This window comes from Ornithorhynchus anatinus, chromosome 2, assembly GCF_004115215.2.
Source record: "Ornithorhynchus anatinus isolate Pmale09 chromosome 2, mOrnAna1.pri.v4, whole genome shotgun sequence".
Classification (NCBI taxonomy): domain Eukaryota; kingdom Metazoa; phylum Chordata; class Mammalia; order Monotremata; family Ornithorhynchidae; genus Ornithorhynchus; species Ornithorhynchus anatinus.
The window spans coordinates 94,356,705-94,374,853 of NC_041729.1; the positions used below are offsets into that span (position 1 = coordinate 94,356,705).

The 18,149-nt window shown below is 42.9% G+C and overlaps 1 protein-coding gene across 26 annotated transcripts in view; it reads left to right on the forward strand.

Annotated features, from left to right (window-relative positions):
• The window catches only part of EPB41L2 (erythrocyte membrane protein band 4.1 like 2), a 236,759-nt gene that overhangs the window by 98,074 nt on the left and 120,536 nt on the right, over positions 1-18,149 (forward strand). Inside the window, exon 1 of one of the 26 annotated variants that reach the window (XM_029082798.2) lies at positions 4,443-4,538. The exons of the other annotated variants lie outside the window; for them this stretch is intronic. The gene's annotated coding sequence lies outside the window, so the exon portion shown is untranslated. Of the gene's footprint in view, positions 1-4,442; positions 4,539-18,149 lie in introns of those variants that run through there. 26 annotated transcript variants of the gene reach the window in all.

Below are 18,149 nucleotides of genomic sequence, written 5' to 3' on the forward strand. Positions count from 1 at the left end.
ATGCAGTTCTGTTCATCGTACATGAGGACATATGGAACTGGAGAAAATAGGCAAGGGTAGTGTAGATAAAAGGACTCTTCAGTCATGAAAGCAAAGGTTGAGAAGGAAGTCATTCAGTCGTATTTATTGAATGCTTACTGGTTGCGGAGCACTGTACTAAGCACTTGGGAAAGTACAATTTAGCAGACACATTCCTTACTTCCAACAAGCTTACAGTCTAAAGGAAATCATGGATAGTGCAGACAAGGTAAGCAGAACTGCTTTATTGCAGATGGAGATGGAGCGTTCTGGGAGAGATGTCTCCGTGGTGTCGCTATGGGTTGGAGATGACTCGACTGCGTAAGACAAGACTGGGATGAAGGGATGAAGCCATTCGCTCCCATGGCTTCAACTACCACCTCTATGCAGATGATACCCAAATAAGCAGCTCCAGCCCTGCTCTCTCCCTCTCTCGAGTCTCACATCACCTCTTGCCTTCAAGACATCTCTAGTTGGATGTCCTCCCGTCATGTCAAACTTAATGTGTCCGAAACAGAGCTCCTTATCTTCCCACCCAAACACTGTCCTCTCCCGACTTTCCCATCGCTGTAGATGGCACCACCATCCTTCCTTCCTCACAAGTCCGTAACCTTGGGGTTATCCTTGACTCTTCCGTCTCATTTCACCCAATTATCCAGTCCGTCACCAAATCCTGTTGGACCTACCTTCACAACATCTCTAAAACCCTTCCTTCCATTCCATCCAAACTATTACCATGTTAATACAATCACTCATCCTATCCCTCCTGGATTACTGCATAAACCTCCTTGCTGACCTTCCAGCTGCCTGTCTCTCCTCACTTCAGTCCGTACTTCAATCTGCTGCCCAGATCATTTTTCTATAAAAATGTTCAAGACATGTCACCCCCACCCCCCATCCCGTCCCCTCAGAAAACTCCAGTGGTTGCCCATCCACCTCCATATCAAAGAAAAACTCCTCACCATTGCTTTAAAGGACTCCATTACCTTGCCCCCTACTACCTTACTTTGCTTCTCTCCGATGACCCAACCTGCATAATTTGCTCCTCTAGTGCCAACCTTCTTACTGTGCCTCGATCTTGCCTGTCTCACCGCCGACCCCTAGCCCACATCCTGTCTCTGGTTTGGAAGGCCCTCCCTCCTCAAATCGGATAGACAGTTGTCCTCCCCCCCTTCAAAGCCTTATTGAAGGCACATCTCCTCCAAGAGGCCTTCCCAGACTAAGCCCCACCTTTCTTAATCTCCCACACCCTCTGCTTCACCCTGACTTGCTCCCTTTGCTCTCCCCCCACCTCCCAGCACTACGGCACTTATGTACAAAGCTGTAATTTTATTTATTTCTATTGATGTCTGCCTCCCCCACTCTAGATTGTAAGCTTGTTGTGGGCAGGGAATGGGTCTGTTTATTGTTCTTTTGTACTCTCCCAAATGCTTAGTACAGTGCTCTGCACATAGTAAGCTCTCAATAAATTTGATTTAATGAATATGTTTCCTGCCCATAAGGAGTCTACAATTCACTCTCAGAGATGGACATTCAGATGTTATGGATTTGTATGTACTGTGGGGCTGATGGTTGGTTGAATAAGGGGTACGAATTCAAATGCAGCAGACACGCAGAAAGAAGTGGAAGAGGAAATGAGGGCTTAGTTGGGGATACCCATCAAAATTTGAAGGTGGGAGGGTCCAAATGAAGAAAGGAAATGTTTCTTCAGGCAGCAGGTGAATGCATGGAATTTGCCCCTGCAGGTAGATGTGCAGACTGACAAATGAGTAGGTTCATAAGGGTTATTGAGAGAAAACACAAGTCAGTAGAGGGGAAAGTGGGTATGTTAGCTGATTCATCCATAACCATGAGAATAGGTGTTGTCAAGCCTTCCTTTGTGGGTAGAGATTGTTGCTACCAACTGTATTGTGGTCACTCAAGGGTTTAGTGCAGTGCTGTGCTCAGAAAATACCATTGATTAATTCATCAAACATTACTACTTTGCCTGCAAACATTTTATCTCTGCCAGGACAAACTGGTGGGTTTGATGCGTCACTAATCTGGTCATGTAATGTCATGTCTGATAGGCAACATGCCTTAAGAAAAGACTAACGTGTATTGTCACTGTGCTAATGTTCTTTGTCTTGGGGTTTTTTTTGTGGTTTGGGGTTTTTTTATATTTAAGTGCTTACTAATGTGTGACAGGTACTGTGCTAAGTGATGGGGTTGATGCAAGTTAATCAGGTTGGACACAGTCCATTTCCCACTTGGGGCTCACAGTCTTAATCCCCATTTTGCAGATGAGGTCACAGGCACAGTGAAGTGAAGTGACTTGCCTGAGGTCACACGGCAGACAAGTAGTGGAGCATGGCTCAGTTTTGTTTTCATCCCACTAGGTCAAGACACAGGCTATGTTGACAGGTGCTCTTGCATGTTGAGATTGGAAGAAATGAAATCTACAGCTGTGCCTTTGGTTACCTCTGTCATGTAAATGGGATAAAAAATGTACTTTGGAGCCCTTGAGCAGTGGAAGTAATACCATGTCTTTCTTTGCTAAAATCACTGTTGGGAGAAGCATATCAAGAATTTAGGGAAAATATTAGTCACTTTCCAGTTCTTTTTGAATATTATAATTCACTTTGTTTCATTATCCTCCTGTATCTTTAACATTTTCTTTGCTCCTGACTGGAAGAACTTTGCATTTGCGGTTTTACTTAAATGGAAAGTGATTGCATTGTGCAGGATTACTAAATTTAGGTAGTACCGATTTTATGGTGGGTGAGTTTTTTTGTAATAGGCCTTTTCTGTAATGACAAAAATCCTCCCTTAATGAAAGTTTAACTTAATGAAAGTAGGTAATTTTTCTTTCTTAAAAAGGCCACAGACTATGTAGTAGACTCGTGGGTATTAATAATAATTATGGTATTTGTTAAATGCGTACTATATGCCAAACACTAGTCTAAGCACTGGGATACATACAAGGTAATCAGGTTGTCCCACATGGTGCTCACACTTTTAATCCCCATTTTACAGATGAAGTAACTGAGGCACAGAGAAGTTAAGTTGAGAACTTACTGTGTGCTGAGCACTGTACTAAGTGCTTGCACTGTTCTGGGAGAGGAACAGTGTGATGGCAGCTTTCCTAGGTACCCACTCTCAGGGGTGACACTAATAGCCCTAACTTGTCCCCTTGGCATCCCTAGCCCTTGCTGGTGACAGTTCACCCATGACCATATCCAATCTTCCTCTTCAACAGACAGGTAATTTGGGCGATCACGGGATCATATTGATATGCTTTCTGTTGGTTGTTGATAAATACACTTTTAATTTAAAAAGCAGCATGGCCTAGTGAAAGGAGCATGGCCCTGGGAATCAGATGACCTAGGTTATAATTCTGGCTCTACCAGTTGCCTTCTGTGTGACCTTGAACAAAAAGTCATGTATTTTCCCTGTGCCTCAGTTTCTTTTTCTGTAAAATGGGGGCGATTAATGTCTGTCTCCCCTTCTAGACTGTAAGCACATTGTGGGAAGGGATTGTGTCACTTTATTGTTATATTGTACTCTCCCAAGTGCTTAGTAGAGTGCTCTGCCCACGGTAAGTGCTCGAAAAATACGATTGAATGAATGAATGAATGGAATGCCTGTCCTCCCTCCTACTTAGACTGTGAGCTCCATGCGGGACAAAAACGGTGTCTGACCTGATTACTTGTATCTACCCTAGGGTTTATAACAGTGTTTGACACTTGGAAGTGCTTAACAAATACTATAATTGTTGTGGTTTAAGAAATTGAGTTAAGGGAGAAAATAACTTGTTTAACCAATCATGGCCACTTCTTTTGCCCTGTTGAAATAATTACGGATACAGAATGATGTTGTAGTAGACAGGCATTTTGACTGTAAGCAATTGCATTATGTGGTTGTGTGTCTAGCTTTGCTAAATCTCTTCATCATGGGATAAAGTGACTAAAGCTGGATTTAGTTCTGTGAGCATCAGCATTGCTCCATAACCTGAATAGATTGAGAGTGTATTTTTTCAGGGGGGAGGAAAGAGGTAGAAGAGAGAAGTTTGGAGATTACTTGCTCAGGGATTAAGATGATGATGATTGGAGTTAGTGTTTATTTTTGCTCCTGCTAACTCCTAGAATAGCTTTAAAAAAAAGCAAACAAAATAAAAAGTTACTTCAAAAAAAAACCACAGAAAAATTCTCTTGTTCTGATCAAATGGGTTTTTCTTGGTCTTTGCGTTTTCCCAGACAATCTGTTCTCCTGTGGATTTGTTGAACAGATAACAGAAAAACAGAGTTGACTGTTTGACCCATGTGCAGTTTCTTACTGAGGGATGAAATGAATTGGAACTAAAGTCCGGGTTTTCCACCGAGCTTGCCCTTCTCCAGCAGCGTCCAGCGTGGAGTTTTGGGTGGGGTCTGTCTTGTTCATTAAGCTTTTCCTACAGACCGCTGGATTTCCGTCAGCTTGCCACAGCCCTGTAATGACAGGGGACCACAGAGAGCTGGCTCCATGCACAAAATAAAAGCACCGTACGTATCTTGTGGGGTGTGGGAGGCTGTGTGTTGGGGAGTTTCTTAAGAAATTACGGTGTGGTAACTGCATTGTATTTTTTGGGGAAAAAAAAAAATTTGTGTGAGATTGTCCCTGCACAGAGTTCTTGTAATTTGTAGAACAGAACAAGAAAAAATTGATCCAAGAAGATAACTGTTTGGCAAAGGGGTTGGGCATAGATTAGGAGCAAGACAAGTTTATTTAAGCAGTTTGATGTTTTATCTTTGTAAGGGGTACAATCTTGCTGAAAGTCAAAGTTCAGTGAAATGCCACCTGTTTGTGTGTTCAGACTCAAAATTTAGGTAAAATTTTCAATTCACCTTCCTTCAGTGTAATAAATGGGCTTTTAAGTGATTGTGTTCAGACTCAAGATTGAAGGAGAATTTTAAACTTTCTTCATTCGATTATTTGTACCATAGAGAAACATTGAAACCAACTGGTCGACTTTATATGCTCAGTTTTCTGTTTGTTTATGACTTGAAGTCAGAACCAGGTTTAAATACTATATCTCACTGTGTATGTTAAAGAACAGCATAATGTGCAATATGTATTGGGCTTTTTAAGACATACTTTAGGGCTCTTTTTGCTTGACAAAATGAAAGCATCTTTCTCTGGATAATGGTACTTAAAAAAACTCACAAAAGCACCTATCCAAGAGTCTCTTCATTGAAACAGAAATAGAATGAAGAATTTTGATCAGTGGCTATTATCAGTAACCAGATGTGGCTTGATATAGTTGCCACATAAGTAGCAACTGTTAAAATAGTTTTATGACTGCACCCTAATATACTGATTCTTTGAAGAAATATAACTATTCATGCTGCTTTCCATCTTCTGTTGTATTTCAGTGAAAGAAAGCTCTTTTTCTGCTCTTTAGCTGCTTTCTACAGCTTGTTTACAGATTCTGGCAGTAAAACAGTTTACTGTAATGCAGCCTCATACTATCCAAACTGAAAACAGTACTGCTGTAATTTACCTATTTACCCTGATACTATGAAATTGTGCATTGTTCTCACAGCAGGAACCTCTTCCCTATCATCAAAGCATTTAGTGTGATTGCACCTTTTTTCCAGTATTTATACTGCTGAAAATTTATCTCTTTAAATTTCTGATAGGTCGAGGGTGGGGTCCAGACAAATGATATCATCGTTGAGCAGATTGGAGAATGAGGGGGAAAAACTGCTTTATAGTACAGTCAGTTCTCTAGCGTGCGGATTGTGGTGTTAAGCAGTGTTCTGCACATAGTAAGTGATTAATAAATTCAATGGATTGATTACAAATTTTGCATTAAGCAGAAATCATATTGTAATACACAGAGTTCTTCCCTAAAGTGTACTTTCCCCTTGTTTTTTGATAATAATGATAATTGTAGTATTTAAGCATTTACTATGTACCAAGCACTGTACTAAGCACTGGGGTAGGTACAAGGTAATCAGGTTGGATATAGTTCCTGTCCCACCTGGGGCTCACAGTCCCAGTTTTACAGATGAGGTAACTGAGTCAATGAAAAGTTAAGTGACTTGCCGAAGATCACAAAGCAAACAAGTGGCGGAACTGGGATTAGATCCAGGTCTTCTAACTCCCAGGCCCATGCTCTAACCATTAGGCCAGGCTTCTTTTTGGCTAGAATGTGGTTAGAAAGTTATTCATTCAATAGTATTGAGTGCTTACTATGTGCAGAGCACTGTACTAAGCGCTTGGAATGAACAAGTCGGCAACAGATAGAGACAGTCCCTGCCGTTTGACGGGCTTACGGTCTAATCGGGGGAGATGGACAGACGAGAACAATGGGAATAAATAGAGTCAAGGGGAAGAACATCTCGTCAAAACAATGGCAACTAAATAGAATCAAGGCGATGTACATTTCATTAACAAAATAAATAGGGTAATAAATATATACAGTTGAGCAGACGAGTACAGTGCTGAGGGGATGGGAAGGGAGAGGAGGAGGAGCAGAGGGAAATGGGGGGAAAAGAAGGTTAAGCTGCGAAGAGGTGAAGGGGGGGTGGTAGAGGGAGTAGAGGGAGAAGAGGAGCTCAGTCTGGGAAGGCCTCTTGGAGGAGGTGAGTTTTAAGTTAGGGAATGCAGTTCTGACAACAGGCCTCCGCCTAGAGTATGAATTCTCCCATCATAAGCAATGGATGAGCCTTGGTCCAGTTATGAACATTTTGGTTCTGAGACCAGCATGAAGTAATTGATTACAGTGCTAATGTTTTCATTCAAAACTCCTCCCCGTCTTCAGTCATGAACAGGCAAGGGGGGAGGCAAAGCTGCAGAATATTGACAAATTTACTATGCAGAATCCATTTATTGACTACAGCTTACTGCTATAGTGCTAAAGACCAACAGGTGGCTAACTGGACAGCTGCCTCGGTAGCCCTTGGTGGTCTTTGTTGCCCAGGTTAGGCAGCTAGAATCAGGATGTTTCTTGAGTCTCTCTTCACCTGGCCAAATTCCCTAAGTGGCTCTTAAGTTCAAAAACTCTCATCACTGGTGACTTAGCCCCAGCCCAGACATCTGCCTACTTCCGTCTCTTTCCCTCTCGCTCCCCAAGTCTCCTTCAAGGTGTGATGTGGGTTGCTTTAGTGATTGAGGTATGTTTCCATTAATCATTTTCTTTAGAACACTCTTGCAGTATTTGGGAAGGGTCTTTCAACAACATGCATCTGTCTGCAGAGAACACAGCCTGAAGTAGGAGCAAATGATTGTGTACTTGCACACTGGGCCCGTCAAGTGTGTGAACTGGAGTGTGTGAACTGGAGTCCTAAATGTAGAGTTTGTCAAGGTTGTAACCTCCAAAATTATTTTTTTTCCCACACCAGGTTGTATCCAGGCACATGAACATTGTTAGAAGAACATTTTTTAATTCCCCATTAGCTGTCTAGCCAAGGCTTGTAATGAGGACAAGCAATTTGGCAGAATTGACCCTACGGTGAATAAATGGCACTGGAGGTGGGAAATTAGCATAACAGTGGATCAGGAAGTAGTGTGGCCTGTTGGAAAGAGGCCACACTACTTCCAATTGGGCCAACGGAGAGTTGTAGAACCTTGGTTCTAATCCTGGCTCCTCCACTTGTCTGTTGTGGGACCTCAGGACAGTCATTTAATTTTTCTCTGCCATAGTTTACTCATCTGTAAAATGGGGATTAAATCCTACTCTCTCCTACTCAGACTGTGAGCCCCCATGTGGGACAGGGACTGTATCCAGTCTACCTTTTAACCTACCCCAGGACTTAATGCAGTGCTTGACACATAAAGTGTAACAAGTACCATAATTGTTGTAGTAGTTATCTAATAAGGTAGGTATTAGGTTGAAGCAGAAAGCACCAAGTTCATTTGATTTCCCTAGTGTAAAAGCCCTATTTGAGTCTCCCATTAATTTACTTCAGGGTCTTTCTCTCTGCTGAATTACGAGCTGCTTAATGACAAAAGTCATGGCCAGTAATGCTGTCAAACTATCCCGAGGGCAGAGCACAGTACTCTGTACACAGGTCTTCAGTAAATACTTCTAACTGCTTAATTGGTTCCCCCCCCCCCCCCCCAGATTTGTGGATGTTTCCAGGCTCTAAAATCTGCTAATTGTAACCATTTTTGTTTGCTGTATTTAGAAATCTCAACCGTTATATTACAGCCAAGTGAAGTGTAAACTAATCTTATTGATTGGGAAGTGAAGCATTGGCTAATCCTAGTGAGGAACTCTGGGTCTTTGAGATACTTGAAAGTATTTATGATCTCCAAGAAGAATGACTTCAATAAATTTAATGACTACACCTAGGGTCCTTATTTCCCTCTGAGTTTTTAACAAGAAGCAGCACTGCTTAGTGGAAAAATCACGGGCCTGGCAGTCAGAAGACCAGAGTTCTAATCCCACTTCCGCCACTTTGCCATGTAACATTGGTCAAGTCACTTACTTCTCTGGGCCTCAGCTACCTCATCCGTAAAATGGGGAGTAAGACTATGAGCCCTATGTGGAACAGGGACCCTGTCCAACCTGATTGCCTGGTATCTACAATGCCTGGCACAGAGTAAGTGCTTAATATCATAAAAAAGGTATAATGGGATATTCATTCCAACTTGGTCCTAGGGTTTTCTGTTTTGTCAAACAGTTGTGCTTACTGTGTGCAGGGTACTGTTCTAAGCAGTTGGGAGAATACAACACAATATAACAGACATATTCCCTGCCCACAGTGAGTTGCTCTCCCACATAGATGGGGGGAATTGCTGTAATCACCCCTAATATTGGGAGAATTATGATGGAAAGAGTATTCTTAGGGTACCATCTGGTGATTAGCTGCCAGTGTGACATTTAGCACTCTGAAACATTGCCCTTTCACCAAACTCTAACTTGGCTCACCAGAGGATGTGCCTGGTGACCGTTTATTTTGCCACATGGAAAGGACAACATCGTCTTTGAAAAACAAGAAACAGCTGGCCTAGCAGAAAGAGCATGGGTCTGGGAGTCAGAGGACCTGAGTTCTAATCCCGGCCCCACCACTGAACTGCTGTGTGAGTTGGGCATTTTGCTTACATGTGCCTCAGTCACCTCATCTGGAAAATGGGGATTAAGACTATGCCTCATGTGCGAAAGGGACTGTGTCTAACTGGCTTATCTTTTATCTACACAACCGCCTACTCACCTTACTACCTTGAATGTTTTGTAGTAACCAGCGATAAAACACCGGGCAAACTGTAGGCATTCATTCATTTGGAAGAAACAGTATTCTTTGACCCCGGAGTCCTGGGATTTATTACTGGACAGGATACAGAGCTAACCAGGAAAAGTCTCTGGAGGTTGTAGAGTTTAATTAAATGTTATCGATTGGCCAAGGTACTTGTGCTTATCCACAGTGAAGCGTCTAAGCCTACAGAGAAGAGGATTTAGCACCGTGAGATCAATTCAGACTCCAGCCCTTGCGAACTTGTCAAGGGTGGGAAATGGATTGTCCATGACAACCTTTTGTCATATGACTTCTCTAATTCCAGCACTGCATCCTGTACACTTAGCCTGAGCAGCTAACTTTGGGTTTGTGCTTAGCTTGTTGAAGAAGAAGCCTGGCCACTCTCGGTAATGCTGGTTCATCGCAGCGTGTGGCATGAGATTTGCATTGACTTGGTACTAAATTCAGTTGGTCGGCATTCAGATTTCACATTTGGAAGCATTGTGGCCTAATGGAAAGAACACAAGCCTGGGAGTTAGAAGATGTGGATTTGGATGCTGGCTTCACCACCTCGCAGCTTTGTGAACCTAAACAAGTCACTTAACTTCTCTGGACTTCAGTTACCTCATCTGTAAAATGGGGATTTAGACCATGAGCTCTGTTGGGACGGGCACTCTATCAAATTTGATTATCTTGTATCTACCCAGTGTTTATTATAGTTCATTAATACATTCAATTCATTCAGTCGTATTTATTGAGCGCTTACTATGTGCAGAGCACTGTACTAAGCTCTTGGAATGTACAATTTGGCAACAGATAGAGATAATTCCTGCCCAATAACGGGCTCACAGTCTAAATGGGGGAGACAGACAGCAAAACAAAACAAGTAGTCTGGGGTAGATATCAAGATAAATAGAATCATAGATATATACACATCATTAACAAAATAAATAGAGTAATAAGTAATATATACAAATATGCACAGTGCTGTGGGGAGGGGAAGAGGGAAGAGCAGAGGGTAGGAAAAGGGGGAATGGGGAGGGGAGGAGGAGCAGGGGGAAAGGGGAAGGCTCAGTCTGGGAAGGCCTCCTGGAGGAGGTGAGCTCTCAGTAGGGCTTTGAAGAGGGGAAGAGGGAGGGCATTCCAGGACAGCGGTAGGACGTGGGCCAGAGGTCAACGGTGGGATGGGTGTGAACGGGGGACAGTGAGGAGGTGAGCGGCTGAGGAGCGGAGTGTACAGGGTGGGCAGTAGAAGGAGAGAAGGGAGGTGAGACAAGGTGATGGAGAGCTTTGAAGCCAAGAGTGACGAGTTTTTGTTTCATGCAAAGGTTGATAGGCAACCACTGGAGGTTTTTAATAATAATAATAATAATGTTGGTATTTGTTAAGCGCTTACTATGTGCCGAGCACTGTTCTAAGCGCTGGGGTAGACATAGGGGAATCAGGTTGTCCCACGTGGGGCTCACAGTCTTAATCCCAATCCCCATTTTACAGATGAGGGAACTGAGGCACAGAGAAGTTAAGTGACTTGCCCACAGTCACACAGCCGACAAGTGGCAGAGCTGGGATTCGAACTCATGAGCCCTGACTCCAAAGCCCATGCTCTTTCCACTGAGCCACGCTGCTTCTCCGAGGGGAGCTTTTAAGGAGGGGAGTGACATGCCCAGAGCGTTTCTGTGGGAAGGTGGGCAGCGGAATGAAGGATAGACTGGAATGGAGAGAGACAGGAGGAAGGGAGATCAGAGAGGAGGCTGACACAATAATCCAGTCGGGATATTATAAGAGATTGTACCAGCAAGTTAGCAGTTTGGATGGAGAGGAAAGAGAGGATCTTGGCGATATTGTGAAGGTGATACAGGCAGGTGTTGGTGACGGATTGGATGTGTGGGGTGAATGAGAGAGCAGAGTCAAGGATGACACCAAGGTTGCGGGCCTGTGAGACGGGAAGGATGCTCATGCTGTCCACAGTGACAGGCAAGTAAGGGAGAGGACAGGGAGGGAGGGAAGATAATGAGCTCAGTCTGCCTGGCACATAGTAAGTGCTTAAAAAAAAATCAGCATTGATATCAAATTGTGGCCCTGTCATTTGGACTGTCATTGCTGGATGACACTGGCTTTCTAGGGCAAGATTGAGGGCCAAATCTGTCTGCCCCTGACATGGTGCCTTTTTGTGGACCCAGCAGAGTTATGAGGAAGCTTTTTGACTGACTGACCCACCATCTGTCTGCCCATCTTTCTTTAAGAGAGGTTCACCATGCCTTCATGTTTCTGTGAGTGTAAGACTTTGGGCCATCTTTTGGACTAAGTAATTTTCATTTATATTTCTAAAGGTTCTCCCTGTTGAGGCCTAGTCTATTTGAGCTTATTGCTGCTAATGGGATTCCTGCTTGAGTTTGTTTTCTTGAAACTGGATATGACCTTTCTGGGTGGGGTTTAATCAAATCAGACATATTTATTGAGAAGTTACTGTATGCAGAGCTCTGCTAAGCACTTGGGAGAGTACAGTACAACAGAATGGGCATGTCACTCCCCTTCTTAAACACCTCCAGTGGTTGCCTATCAACCTCCGCTCCAAACAAAAACTCCTCACTCTAGGCTTCAAGGCTCTACATCACCTTGCCCCTTCCTACCTCTCCTCCCTTCTCTCTTTCTACTGCCCACCCCGCACGCTCCGCTCCTCTGCCACCCACCTCCTCACCGTCCCTTGGTCTCGCCTATCCCGCCGTCGACCCCTGGGCCACGTCCTACCGCGGTCCTGGAACACCCTCCCTCCTCACCTCCGCCAAACTAATTCTCTTCCCCCCTTCAAAACCCTACTTAAATCTCACCTCCTCCAAGAGGCCTTCCCAGACCGAGCTCCCCTTCTCCCTCTACTCTCTCTACCACACCCCCTTCACCTCTCCGCAGCTTAACCCTCTTTTCCCCCCATTTCCCTCTGCTCCTCCCCCTCTCCCTTCCCATCCCCTCAGCACTGTACTCGTCTGCTCAACTGTATATATTTTCATTACCCTATTTATTTTGTTAATGAAATGTACATCGCCTTGATTCTATTTAGTTGCCATTGTTTTTACAAGATGTTCTTCCCCTCAACTCTATTTATTGCCATTATTCTTGTCTGTCTCCCCCGATTAGACTGTAAGCCCGTCAAAGGGCAGGGACTGTCTCTGTCTGTTGCCGATTTGTTCATTCCAAGCGCTTAGTACAGTGCTCTGCACATAGTAAGTGCTCAATAAATACTATTGAATGAATAAATGAAGAATTAGCAGACATGCACCCTGCCCATAATGAGGCAATCCCTCTTGACTATAAAATCTTTGTATGCAGGGAATGTATCTGTTGTACTCTCCCAAGCACATAATGCTGTGCTCTACACTCAGCAAGAGTTCAATAAATACGATTGGCTGACTGGCTGATGTATTGCCTCCTCTTCCCTTCCCCTCCAAGCAACTATGGGTGGAGGGTGCAGGAGATGAAAGCAGCTCCCATCCTTGCCTTAGGGAAATAGATCAATTGCAGCAAAAAAGGGGCTGGCTGTAGCAACTGGATTGCTTGGGTGAGTCTGCAGTTGGAATCTGACCATCGATTACTACAAACTAGCTTGCTGGGAAGCATCTGAATAGCTTGCTGGGATATTCCTCATCACTTCAAACTGTCTTAAAGATGGTAACCATAAAAAAGCTCAAACCCATCTAAGATTTGTGTCCCTACAGGGAACATGGCCTGGCACTGAGAGGGTGTGGCTTCTCAATCCCTAAAAAGACATTCTAGTCCCGTTCCTTTCCCATCTGGAACAAGGAGTAGTGCAGGCAGGAAACATGACATCATCCTGGTGTTGTCCCTACAAGCTTTCACTCCCCCTCTCTTTTGCCTGCCCTGAAGCTTTTGAAAGTGTTCAAAAGTACTGAAAAAAAATTCTTAAATTATTAGATCATTTTACACTTCAGAGTAGTTTCACACATCTTGCCATTATAAAGAGATGGAATACATTCACAGTGACTTGGGATCAAGTCAAGGAAGAAGAGTTTGGTTATAGATCTGTTGGCAAAACTGCTTTTGTTTCTCGGCTGAAGCCCTGGTGCAAGAGCATTCATTCATTGTCTTTATTGAGTGCTTACTGTGTGCAGACCATTCTTTCATTCACTTGTATTTATTGAGCACTTACTGTGTGCTAAGCGCTGTATCAGGCACTTGGGAGAGTACAATATAACAGACATGGAGGCAGTGATGTGTGGACTATGAGGGTTTTGTGGAGTAAACTCAGGTGTAGTGTAAGAGCACCACTTCTTTGTGGGCGAAAGTAGCTGGTCCGGAGCCATAGTTAAAGTGGGGGTACGAGGATTTGGGATTTTGTGTGAATTTTTGTCTTTATCACTGGGTTCCTCTGAGACTTTGGTTGATTCCAGTTACTGCCATCTCAGGGACATTTCTCAGAATCCAGACACTTTTTTTTTTTTTGTTAATTTGTTAGTATTTGATTGTGGATCTTTTAAGTTCTCTGTATGTCCTTAACAAAGCAAGATCTTTGCCCCCGTGAAAGGGCTAGGATGGGTGGGCTCATGATAAATATATTTTAATGATTATAAAGGTAGATTTGGTCTGGCTGGAATTGCCCAGCGTATAGGGTGAAGTGGTGGTTTTGTGCCAGGAATCTGATCTCAAATAACTGAATCACCCTAGTGCTGTCAACCCAATAGCCATCTTTCATGTTTAGGTTTCCTATAATATTTCCTATCCTCAGCACTCGGACATATATATATATGTATATATATATTTAGATTTCATCTGTGTATTCAGCTATTCTACTACTTCATCCTGATACACTGAACCCCTTCCTGCTGGAGCACTCTAATAATAGGGTTTTTTTTTGTCTTTTTACCTTATAAACACTCAGGTGGTTCAGTTCAGTGGTAAAGTCCTTGTGAGTAGGCATTCTTGTCTCCTAAGTGTTGAGTTACAGTGCTCTGGACCCAGTCAGTCAGTCACGTTTATTGAATGCTTACTATGTGTAGAACACTATATTAACTGCTTAGAAGAGTACAATATTACAGAGTTGGTGGACAGGTTCCCTGCCCAGAAAAAGCTGGTTGTCATTACTTCTTCCTAGCTTGTACCCCATTTCAGGGCTATCTGCTCCTGGGGACTAGCTGAATTGGTTTGTTTCATTGCAGTGTTTCCACCAGATCATCTCACGTTTCTCTGTGTAGAATATTTTCTCTGGATCAAATTGGTTATGAAAAGAACTCTGACACCTTTCTCAACTGCTTCAGCGAGTCTCTGTGGTGTCTTAGTAGGGTACCTATAACATGGTACGTTACACCAACTTTCTTGTTTGAATCATTGGATTGTGGCAATTAGAATTTGGAACAGGTCATGTGGTGGAGGCTCATTGGTCTGGGGTAGAGATTTAAGGAGTGGAACCACCTGCTGGAGTGATGGTTCTGCTCACAATTGGATCCTATTTCCCTTTTCCTTCCTGCCTCTGGAGCTATTAAGTTTGCTGCTGACTGTGTGGATGGCAGGGTGCCTAGAAACCAGAATAGTTGCCCAGATTTATCCTTTCCTAGAGGCAGTTCTCCTTCTGCTTAGCCCCTGGCCCCCTTTCATTTCCACCATCCCAATCTTGTACTTCTTCTGATCTCTCATTCCCTCCTCTTTCCTTCCTCTCCTCCTTTTTCCTCTCCCCCATTCCCTACTCCTTGTCTCCTTTTCCCCTCCCTCCCCCTACTTCTGATCTCCCTCCCCCCTCCACCTCTTCCATTTCCCAAATCAATAATTTATTTTAATATCAGTCTTTCCCTCTAGATTGTGAGCCCCTTGGCGGCAGGAAATATGTTGTTTCTCCACTATATTTTCCCCCAGTCACCATAGTATGAGTCTCAACACACAGTAAGCACTCAATACCCTTCATTTGACTGAGCCTAATAGTGCATGTTACCATGATGTAGGCTGCAGCCAGGTGACCCATTGTAATGCAGAATGTTATATTTATTGTGATGGTTGCTGATCTCAAGTGGACTGTCTTCTGAGTACTTTGAGAAAGAGCTTCAGTTTCTGGGATTGGACCAGCTATTTAGGGGGAGTTTTATTTTTTTTCACACCTAGATTAGTTCTCTTGACTTAATCCCTAATGAAAGGGACACACATCTTTTTGACATATAAGAATTTTAGCTTTTGCTGCAAACCATAAATTCTGCCTCCATTATAAGGTTGTCATAAACCTAACCTCATCCCTGTTCCTGATGGACCCCCACCTTTGAAGAATTTAAAGTGCTCATCATTTGGGAGCTGTCAGAAGAGGAGGAGCATATGGATCTTTTAATAAATAATTCATCATGGGTAGCTGTCTCTTTGTTAAAATATGTACAAGTCAAGCATGTTGAGGTTGGGGGAAACAAGCATATTTTTCAACCTTCTGTTCTCAAAGTTCTGATTCAATTACTTAGCATATGTGTACCTGAACATCAATATGCCAATATGTCAGTCATGTACACAGTCTTCCTTAGAGTACTTAGCAGTAAAGCTCTGCATCTGAATTAACTCTTAAATTTGAAGCTATCACTGGTGAGACATTCACTGTAAATATTAAAAATATGTTGAAATGGTAAAAACTGAGTGATTTACCTTTTACATCTCCTCTTTGCCAAACTACTTTCCAGGCAAAAATCAGATTGTACCTGGGGTGTATAAATCACCTGTTAGTATTTGGAATAGATAAATTCTCATGTTTTATACCTCAACTTGTTCTTCAATCTGTGTTCCTCATGAAAATGCTCATTTGTTTACTTTGTTCCTGGAAAGTAAAGTTGAGAAGAATGATTTTTTTAGAAGTTGGGAATTGCAGTACTTTCACTCCCTCTGCACAAAAATCAATCATTTTGGTTGTGGACCTTTTTGCCAGACACAACTCTTGGGTAAGGCTTCACTTGGATTCTGGGGTGCTGTGACAGAATTGGTGATTGGAGAAAACCACATAATAAGTTGAGGAATTGTTGATGCTGGTTTTGGATAGAGCTTGGGCCTGGGAATAAGAAAGACCTGGGTTCTAATTCTGGCTCTGCCACCTTTCTGCAGTGTGACCTTGGGCAAATCACTTAACTTTTCCATGCCTCAGGTACCTCATCTGTAAAATGGGGGGAGTAAGACTGAGTCCTGTGTGGGACATGGACTGTGTCCAACCCAATTAGCTTGTATTTACCCCAGTGCTTAGTCCAGTTCTTGGCACATAGTAAGCACTTAAACACCATTAAAAAAACAAACGAAAAAAAAACCCACCTCCACTGTGAACCAGAGCAAAAATGATTTCCAGTAACAAAAGCACCCAACCAGTCCCTAACTTTTCTTGATAGAAATTTCTGCATGGCTGATTGCCCAGCGATGCATGTTTTTTCTCATGGTGCAGCTCCAATAATCAACATAAGTGAAGCTTGCTTACATGGTAATTGTACTGTAGCCACTTGATCTCGTAATAGGCTTCCTGGGGATGTCAGAGTGCTTTTATACGTGGCATGTATTAAGTAGTGAAAAAGCAAATGGAAAATGTGGGAATGTTTTCACTTAGGTTGCATGCTTGTTTGTAGTTCATGATTGTGGTTGACAGTAGTTGTGGATTATAGGTTAGCCATCTGGATGAAATTGTTTTGACAAAATTTTAGAACCAAATGGATTTAAAATATACGGTTGTATGGAAAAGTAGCATGGTGTAATGGATAGAACACAGACCTGCGTATCAGAAGTTCATGGGCTATAATCTCGGCTCTGCCACTTGTCTGCTGGGTGCAAGTCACTTCACTTCTCTGTGCCTCAGTTACCTCGTCTGTATAATGGGAATTGAGACTGAGTCCCAAGTGAGAGACTGTGTCCAACCCAATTTGCTTGTATCCACCCCAGCACTTAGTACAGTTCCTGGTATATAGTAAGTGCTTAACAAATACCATAATTATTAATTATTATTACCCACTGTGTGCATGACTAGTATGGGCATAGGTTGAAGGAATTTTTATAAATAGGTCCTATTGCCCCACAGCTCTCATGTACATGTCAACAATGTATTTATATTAGTCTGTCTCCTCCTCTAAATTAAGCTTGTGTGGCTAAGGAATATGTAAACCAACTCTCTTGTTTAGTACTTTCCCAAGTACTTACTACAGTGCTCTGCACATAGAAAGCATTCAGAAAATACCATTGACTGATTGATCTGTCTGAGGGAAGGAAGGAGATCTTAGCTGTGGGAGCAGCGTGGGCAAGGGGATGGAGGCATGAGAATCAAGTAAAGTTTGTTTTAAAGTAAATGAAGACTGATGGGATCCATTTTTATATTTCACGAACCCCCTTGGACTTTCAACCCAGTTTTATAAAGAGCAAAGGATTCCATGCGTGCCACTCTGTCATACTTATTTTCTCTACTCAACCCACCAACTTTGTTGCTTGTCATTAGTTAGTCTACTGGAAATTGCCCACTTTGTGTTCAATTCCACCTGTGGTGTACAGGCCCCTCAGCTCCCATTATTGTTTAGGACCACTATTTCCAGAATGTTAACTTAAATTGGAGAAGCTGAATGCCCTATTGGATAGAACACAGGCTTGGGAGTCAGAAGGTCATAGGTTCTAATCCTAGCTCCACCACTTGTCTGCTGTTTGACCTTGGGCAAGTCACTTAACTTCTCTGTGTCTGTTCCCTCATCTGTAAAATGGTGATTAAGACTGTGAGCCCTATGTGGGACAGGGACTGTGTTCAACCCAATTATTTGTAACTACCCCAGCTTTTAGAACAGTGCCTGGCACATAGTAAACACTTATCTGATAACATTTTAAGAGCTTAGTTCAGTGCTCTGCACATAGTAAGCACTCAGTAAATACAGTCGAATGAATGAAGAAATGTGATAACGTGAACGATGGGAAACTGGATATTGTTGGATTTTAAAATAGGTTTCG